Source organism: Sinocyclocheilus anshuiensis, unplaced genomic scaffold (genome assembly GCF_001515605.1).
Source record: "Sinocyclocheilus anshuiensis isolate Anshui unplaced genomic scaffold, SAMN03320099.WGS_v1.1 scaffold1346, whole genome shotgun sequence".
Classification (NCBI taxonomy): Eukaryota; Metazoa; Chordata; class Actinopteri; order Cypriniformes; family Cyprinidae; genus Sinocyclocheilus; species Sinocyclocheilus anshuiensis.
The window spans coordinates 762,841-770,482 of NW_015555726.1; the positions used below are offsets into that span (position 1 = coordinate 762,841).

Consider the following 7,642-nt stretch of genomic DNA (forward strand, 5'->3'; position numbering starts at 1 on the left):
ACATGCATTTAACTTAATAAATACATTTAAAAAAGTGGAGTAAAAGAATATATAAAAATTCACTTTTGAAATTTTCGCCAACATATAGGCCGTATAATTTCATTTTTATATATATATATATATATATACATATATATATACAAACACATACATTTTTATGTTTTTTATTTTATTTATTATTATTATTTTAAAATTTCAGATTCTTTCCCCAATATATGGCTGCATAATTTCATGTATATGAAATGCGAAATACAATGGTCACATAGGTTTACAAAATGTTAAAATTATCATCAAAATTAAACAAACTTAATAACTACTCAAAATGCATTAAAAACAACTTTTTTTCCTGTTAATTGGCCAGGTAGACATGATAATATCGATGCTGATAATATTTACATGATCATACATTGGCTAAATAACTTTCATTAAACGACACTGAAGTAATATACAGTGTAACTTAAAAACAGTTTAAAAAAAGTTCAGTGTTTACAAATAATTAAAATAAAACTAAACACAACTAGGGTGCTGTTTGTATAGGCAAAAACATGTCCTTTCCACCTTTTTTCCCTTATCGGGTCTTGAATGTTGCAACAGCAGGGTCATACTGTACACACTGTGTAGAAGTGTGCAAAAAATAGGTAAGCAACTTTGTGTGATTGCATCTCATCTGGGTGAAATGTGAAATTTTCCTGCACTTGCGTTTAATTGAGTCAGACAGGGGGAAGAGGAGGAGAGTGGACCTGTCATCTCCAATCCCAATTCACCTTGATTAACATCAAACTTTTATAGTGCTCTCAGAAATTCTACCATGAAGTGTGACGCTCTCTCGCTCGCTCTTTCACTCTCTCTCATATTCGAAAATGGATTTTCACCTCTATCTAAGGTAAATTAAATGCTGATATGTGCCACATATACAGTACTGGGTAGATGACTTACAAATTGTAGTCCATTACTAATTACAAATTACATGACAGAAATTATAGTTTGTAATGTAATCTATTGGATTACAGGATGTATTCTGACTACTTTTTGATTACTTTTGACCTAAAATATACTCCATTCTTTATCATCAACATCATGACGTGTATTAAACTTTACATTATGCCAGGGATTCATGAATGAACTACAGGAGGATTGTGAGTTGATGAAAAGCTGGAAGACTTTCCAAATGTGTAAAAGCAATAGAATTTTAGAAACGAAAATTTAAGATAGAGAGAGAAAACGAAGAATTAGTGCAAATCAAATTAGGAATAACTTACTGTCATTGTGTGAATAATATGTAATCATGTAATCTATAAAAAAGTAACTGTAATCTTACTACAAACATTTAAAAATGTAATCTAATGGCGAGGACTTAATTTTTGGAATTTGATTACTTAATCTAGATGACATGTAATCAATTACTACTGCACTGGCCACATAAATATACAATTATTTCCGGATGGAAATGTAAAATTTGTAAATAAGATTAGGTTTTGGTTTTTACATTTTGTTTTCTGTCTGTGGTGGTGCACAAGAACCGAGACAATTAAATATATAATAAATATGAATATTTAAATATGCATGCAATACAAGACCAATAAAAAGTCAGTATTCAAATGTAAAGAAGAGTACCAATCACAATTCAGCGTTTAATTTGAACAAAGACGTCATTGCTGTTGGTTACATTTCAAATGCTGAACATTCTATTAATATACAGTATAAACCAAAAATATATGGATATTATCTACAAAATATAAACATTATATACAAAATTGAATATAGTCTGTATATTAAGTGGTTCAAGCTAAACTAATAGTTAAATTCTGAGGTTTAACAAAAGACAAGAACTGCTCATTTTATTTCAACATCCTGTAAGTAAGAAATCAGAATATGAGTTTCTTTTAAGCTTGAATAAGAAGCAGTGCATGTATACATCCTCAATCCCAACAGATCCGATGATCAATGGTGGAAATGAATGAAACATGAACAGAAGAAATCTCACTTCCTCCGCAAGGGACACTGAACACTGCCTCTCTAACAATATCCATCAGGGGAATGCATGCAACACAATACCTTCAAAGCAAATTAAAAACACAGCATAATGCTAAATGCACCCATTGCATGACAACAAAACTCAAAACGTTTTTTTATCTCAAAACAGAAGCTGTTCAGATTCTAAACTGTTGCAAGTCTCACTGATGTGAGGTCACATGCTTGCATCATGACATCCTCACTGCATCTGCATATTCATTGAGATGTCAGTAATTTAACACTCACGGCACTATTTGAATATGCGCTTACCAACGAGGTCGGTAACCTGAACCCATTTACTGAGAGGATTTCAAAGTGTGAATGTGATTGCATGTCTGTTTGACTTTGGGGGAGGGATGTGGATTTTAATCTGTATTCAGATTCACACGAATGAGTGCATTCAGTTTATGCCATTTTTGAAAAAAGCAATTTTTAAATATATATTTTTAAAAATGTTGTAAACTTTCTAAAGAAGGTTTTATTACTAAAGACACAACAAAAATAGATGTTGGAAGATGCATTTTATTTTTGTAGTCATCTTTAATAATAGCATCTAACAATAACACTTGCTTCTCCAGTTTCTTAGTGTATTAACTAATTTATTTAAACAAACCCAATTAGGTCTGAAACGATTGTCAACACATATAAATAGATTAAAAATAAACTGTTGAAAAAAGTGTCACTACCATTAGTTAACTTAACATTAACATTAGAATTAACATTAGTTGCATTAGGTATCTTGACATGAACTACCAATTAACATAATTTATTAATCAAATTTTTTAATATTGTTGATTCATGCTGGTTTATAATTAATAATGCCAATTTATACATCTGGAAATGCATATATACATATATATATCTGTATGCACACACACACACACACACACACACACACACACACACACACAGTTTCTGAAGAAAACCCTTAGAGATTGCGTGACATAAACACACCTGACCAGCCTCATAAGTTAGAAAGCAACTTCCTTGAGTGAGCAGACAGCCCCTAATTCAGCCACCCCGCTTCCTCTCTCTCCCGCTTCAACACGCTCACGCGTTCACACGGACTCGCAGACACACAACACCATCATCAGCCCTCGCTGCAAAAAGCCACAGAACAGATGACTGCACTTACTGTGTATCAGAGACGTCCCATGAAGAAGTTCTTTCGCTGAATTTAACCCGTCCCCCTCCCCCTGCTCTCCCTCCCCATTATATTTCTCCTCTCCATCTCGGGCACGTTCCACTCCATGCGGATATAAGCCGGTGGGAACGCCGTGGCAGCCTACTCTGGTGCCGCAGCGGCGTTTCTGGAGCCCGAGTCCCAGCTTCCACTGCTTTGGGGTCGGAGGGACTCGTCTAACCCTCCTGCACGGAATCACGCTCTCTCACGCGCACATGGATGCTGCCTGTGTTGCTCTGCATCTGGTTTGCCAAAGCAAAGCACAATCAATATGGAAGGGGAGCGCTATTTTATGATTGGAGAAGTTGTTGTGTTTTTGGTGGTGAAATTCATTATTTAGTATCTGAACCTTCAGCTATTCAGTATCATTTATTCATAAAGTCCCTTTTTGCCAGAAGGAAATGGATACAGCTGGGGAGAGGGGAGAGAGAGAGAGAGAGGGAGAGAAGAACTGAGCGAGAAACTGTGGGGAAGAAAACAAGAAGGGAAGCTGGGATTGATGATATTGATCGTGCACCGTCTTGAAATGAATGGACGGTGGGTTATTTTTTATTTGATGGACAGAATGACTGATTCACATGTCTTGAAGGAGGGGAAGGCCTTGAACATCAGAAGCGCTGCATGGTGAGGAGCATGTGCAGATTTTGATGTCACTGCTTCAGAATCGCACACTCTAACAGTCTTACACTCAAAAGACTGAGGGGAGAATGCACTGACAATATAAGTACATACAATAAAAGTACATGCTGTCTGTGCTGCTTTAGTGGGGGAGTTACTAAAGGAATTAACTAGGGAAAATGGGTAATAAATTACACTGAACACATTTTGCACAGGGTTGTTCTCAGTGCTCGGTTGTGGAGGATGCAGCAGATTATCATGATCTGGTGAGTTTTGCTGGAGACTGACTGTAAATTTAAAATGCCATCATATTGATAATTTTACAAATTAAGGGTACGTTTAGGCGACAATAATTGTACTAAAAATGGAAAAGTATCTCCTTTGTGTTTTTGAAAAGTTTCACGTACAGAAGACAATGTTGTCAAAACAATTCCCATTCAGACGGATCTGTGAAAACGACGAAAAACGCTGTATTATGCATGCCAGGCCACTAGTTGGTGATGTCACTTTGTAAAGAAACACTACGCACCTTGCGCTCTGCACATACTGAACACATAATACGCATGTGCATGATGACACTGTTTTCACAAATTTTGTAGTTTACATGGAGATGATAATGGTATTGTTTTCAAAAACTTTGAAACCCATTTTCAAAAGGTAGTGCTTTCAGGCCCCCAAAACGCCATTGTCATGTAAATGAACAGACAAAACGTTTTCCATTTTAAATTGAAATGGTGCTGTGAAAGCACTCCCTAAAGCTGTTATGGCATGATCACTGGAAAATGTGCAAACAAAATCCATTTACGCCATTTATACACTCTTAAAAATAAAGGAGAAAAAGATAAATAAATAAATGTAGAACCTTTAAAACCCATTAAACTTTCCATTGCACAAAAGGTTCTTTATAGTAGAAAAACTTTCCTTAGATTAGTAATTGTCCTTCACATCAGTGTTTGGGAAAGTTACTTTTAAAAGTAATGTTACTTAGTTACTTTAACATTACTTAGTTACTTTTTATGGAAAGTAATGCTTTATGTTACTTTTGTGTTATATTTTAAATCTGGCTGGCTTGCTTGTTTGTTTTTAATATAAACAAGTTCTATTTTTGGCAAATGTAAAAGCCCTTTCACACCAAAAGTGAAATGAGTAAGCCTCAGGCTGAAGGAAATATAAATTAATGTATGTACAGTAGAACGTAAAAAAAAGAGAGAGAGAAAGAAACACAAATGTTATGTTTATCTAACATATTTATTTGTATGGCTGAATTGGATCATTGAAGGTCAGCAGCAACGACATTGGTTAATAAAATGGGATGAAATACATAAAGGATATTTGTGTTATTTAACATATATAATTATTGCAGTTTATATCTGATTACGTAACTCACATTACTTGTAATGCTACCCCCAATGCTACTGCTCCACACTAAGAAAAACAATGATTATTTTAAGAACTGTTCACAGAAAGCTTCTTTGGGGAACCAAAATTGTTTGTCTATGGTATCACTGCAAAACCCTCTTTTTTGGAACATTTATTTCAAAAGTGTAGTGCAACGTTAACTGCACAAGGAAAATAGCACTGTTCTTTGTGAATAAGTTGACAATCTAATTTAAAAATGCATGATGTAGCTTGATTCCAGCACAGTTAGTCCTGGTTAAAATAGATTGTGACTTGTTAGTGAATAAGATGGCAGTTTTGTGTTAAAATACCACACTCAAAAATCTTCTGTGAATTCTCCATAGGTGTAATGCGCAAAACAGACACTGTCATTCAAAAGTTTTCATGGTTTTGAAAGAAAGTGTTTTATGCTCACCAAGGCTGCAGTTATTTGATCAAAATACAGTAAACAATAAAATAAAACTATAACAGAATAAAACTATTACATTCTTTCAAATAAAACAAAACAATCTTACTGACCACAAACTTAATGATATAGTCTTAGAAAGCAAATGGTACTAACAAGGCAAGCTTGATTTCACAGGTTATTGTGTCCAAAAAATGCATCATGATTCAATTGCAATCCAAGTACACCACGAGCAGAAAAAGCATAACATCATCCACGGCTATCAACACATTGACTACTGGTAAAACAAATGGACTAGTCTATACAACCGCTTTTACATTCTCAGTGTTGACACAATGGTGCGCCATAGCAGTCATTAGGTCTTCTACAGTCAGTTTATAGGTCTACTGTTATGGCAGAGCATCAGTTTGAAGAGAATAGTACAAACATATAGTATTTATGATGCATAATCTCTGCTTTATTTGAATATAACAGCAACTGGAAATCAGGTTTAATGCCATAGACTTTGCAAATATAGAAATCTCAACTATAAAGATCTTTAATACATTTGAATGTTTGTAAAACTGTTTTGTATGGCATCTGCAAAATGAAAATTCACAGAAATAAAGTTTACAAAACACTCAAATTTGTAACTGTTGATAGAGAAATATGCAATAAAACCAGAAAAACTCAAATACAGTATATCTAGATTAAACTCTCACTTCATGCTAGAAAACCAATCACAACACGTCTTTATTTACAGCAACACACTGCACAATCCAATTCAGCATGGCCACTTTTCAGCCATTCAACTCGCTTGCGAAAAATAAAGTAATCGGAAATATCTGGGCCCTGTTGAATTATTTAAATTCGACTTACTGCGACACCAGTGGCGCAGATTGGTAGAATCAATCTACGTCAGTCGGAGAGGAATGAGTTTCACCTGTAGCTATTGCGTGGCCTTTGGCTTCCAGGCTCCCATTGACTTCCTGAGACTTCCTCTGCTAGGCAGGACATTATTCTTCTGTTCAAAAGCCATTTATTTCCCATCTCTGCACAGTATCATGGCTTACCTCCTGAGGAAGTGCATTAGCGGTGGTATGTCGTTCATATGCAGTCTAGATAGTGAGTATGTAAAATCATGGTGAGGATGATAAGGGGCTTAAAACAGGTAGACCTGAATGATCAAATTACTCTTAAAGAAAATCGTCTCAGGTTACTTATGTAACCATGGTTCCCTGATCATCTACGTTTATGAAGATAATTACTTCTGTCAATGAGCTTTCATTCAGATCTTGAAAGCTTGCTATAGAATTCTCAGGAGAACTGGAAATAGCATCAGGATGCATGTGAACATGGAACAGATGCTAAATCTATTGATTTCTGTGGTCTGTACAGTAACGTTCAGGCCCTTGGAGATGATGGCCATTGTGATGCCGCCTATTTGAACTCTTCATGTCCTCTTGGGGAAAATATCAATAACTTAAGAGGAAAAATAAGGCTGAAAGGTATTATAGACTAGCAAATCTTACAATGAAGTGAAATGTAGGGCAAAATAAAGCAATATTCCACGAGAGGACATGCTTTACTGTGATTTTTCTTCTCATCAGCGGTTTTAGAAGTGCCTAAAACCACACTGACTATGCACTGTAAAAAAGTTTGTAATGTTTGTAATTTTTACAGAAAAAAGTAAAAATACTATGAAAAACTGAAAATTAACATTATATCATTGAATGAAATATATAGTCATCAGCACCAATAAGCCTTAATACCTGAAACACTGTCATCATATTTTTTTTTTTATGGTGAATTTCTACCAACCACTATTATAATATAAATAATAATAAAAATACTGAATAAAATGATATTAAGAAAATATATTTACTTTCCCTTAAAAAAATAAAAATAAAACATTATAATTATAACATAAAAATGCAATAGAAATTAAATATTTTTCCTTCTATACAGCACATAAAATATAGCCTCCCTCCAAGGGTGGTGCCACACTTCTCTCTAGAAATATGGCACACAGTCTTAGAGTTTGT

At 34.6% G+C, this 7,642-nt stretch overlaps 1 long non-coding RNA gene across 1 annotated transcript in view; it reads right to left on the reverse strand.

The window, feature by feature from the left end:
* LOC107672641 (uncharacterized) overlaps window positions 1–3,341 on the reverse strand; it is a 16,979-nt gene extending 13,638 nt beyond the window's left edge. Inside the window, exon 1 of the long non-coding RNA XR_001632332.1 lies at window positions 3,149–3,341. This is a non-coding gene — a long non-coding RNA (uncharacterized LOC107672641). The remainder of the gene's footprint in view (window positions 1–3,148) is intronic.
* Between the last annotated feature and the right edge of the window lie 4,301 nt (window positions 3,342–7,642).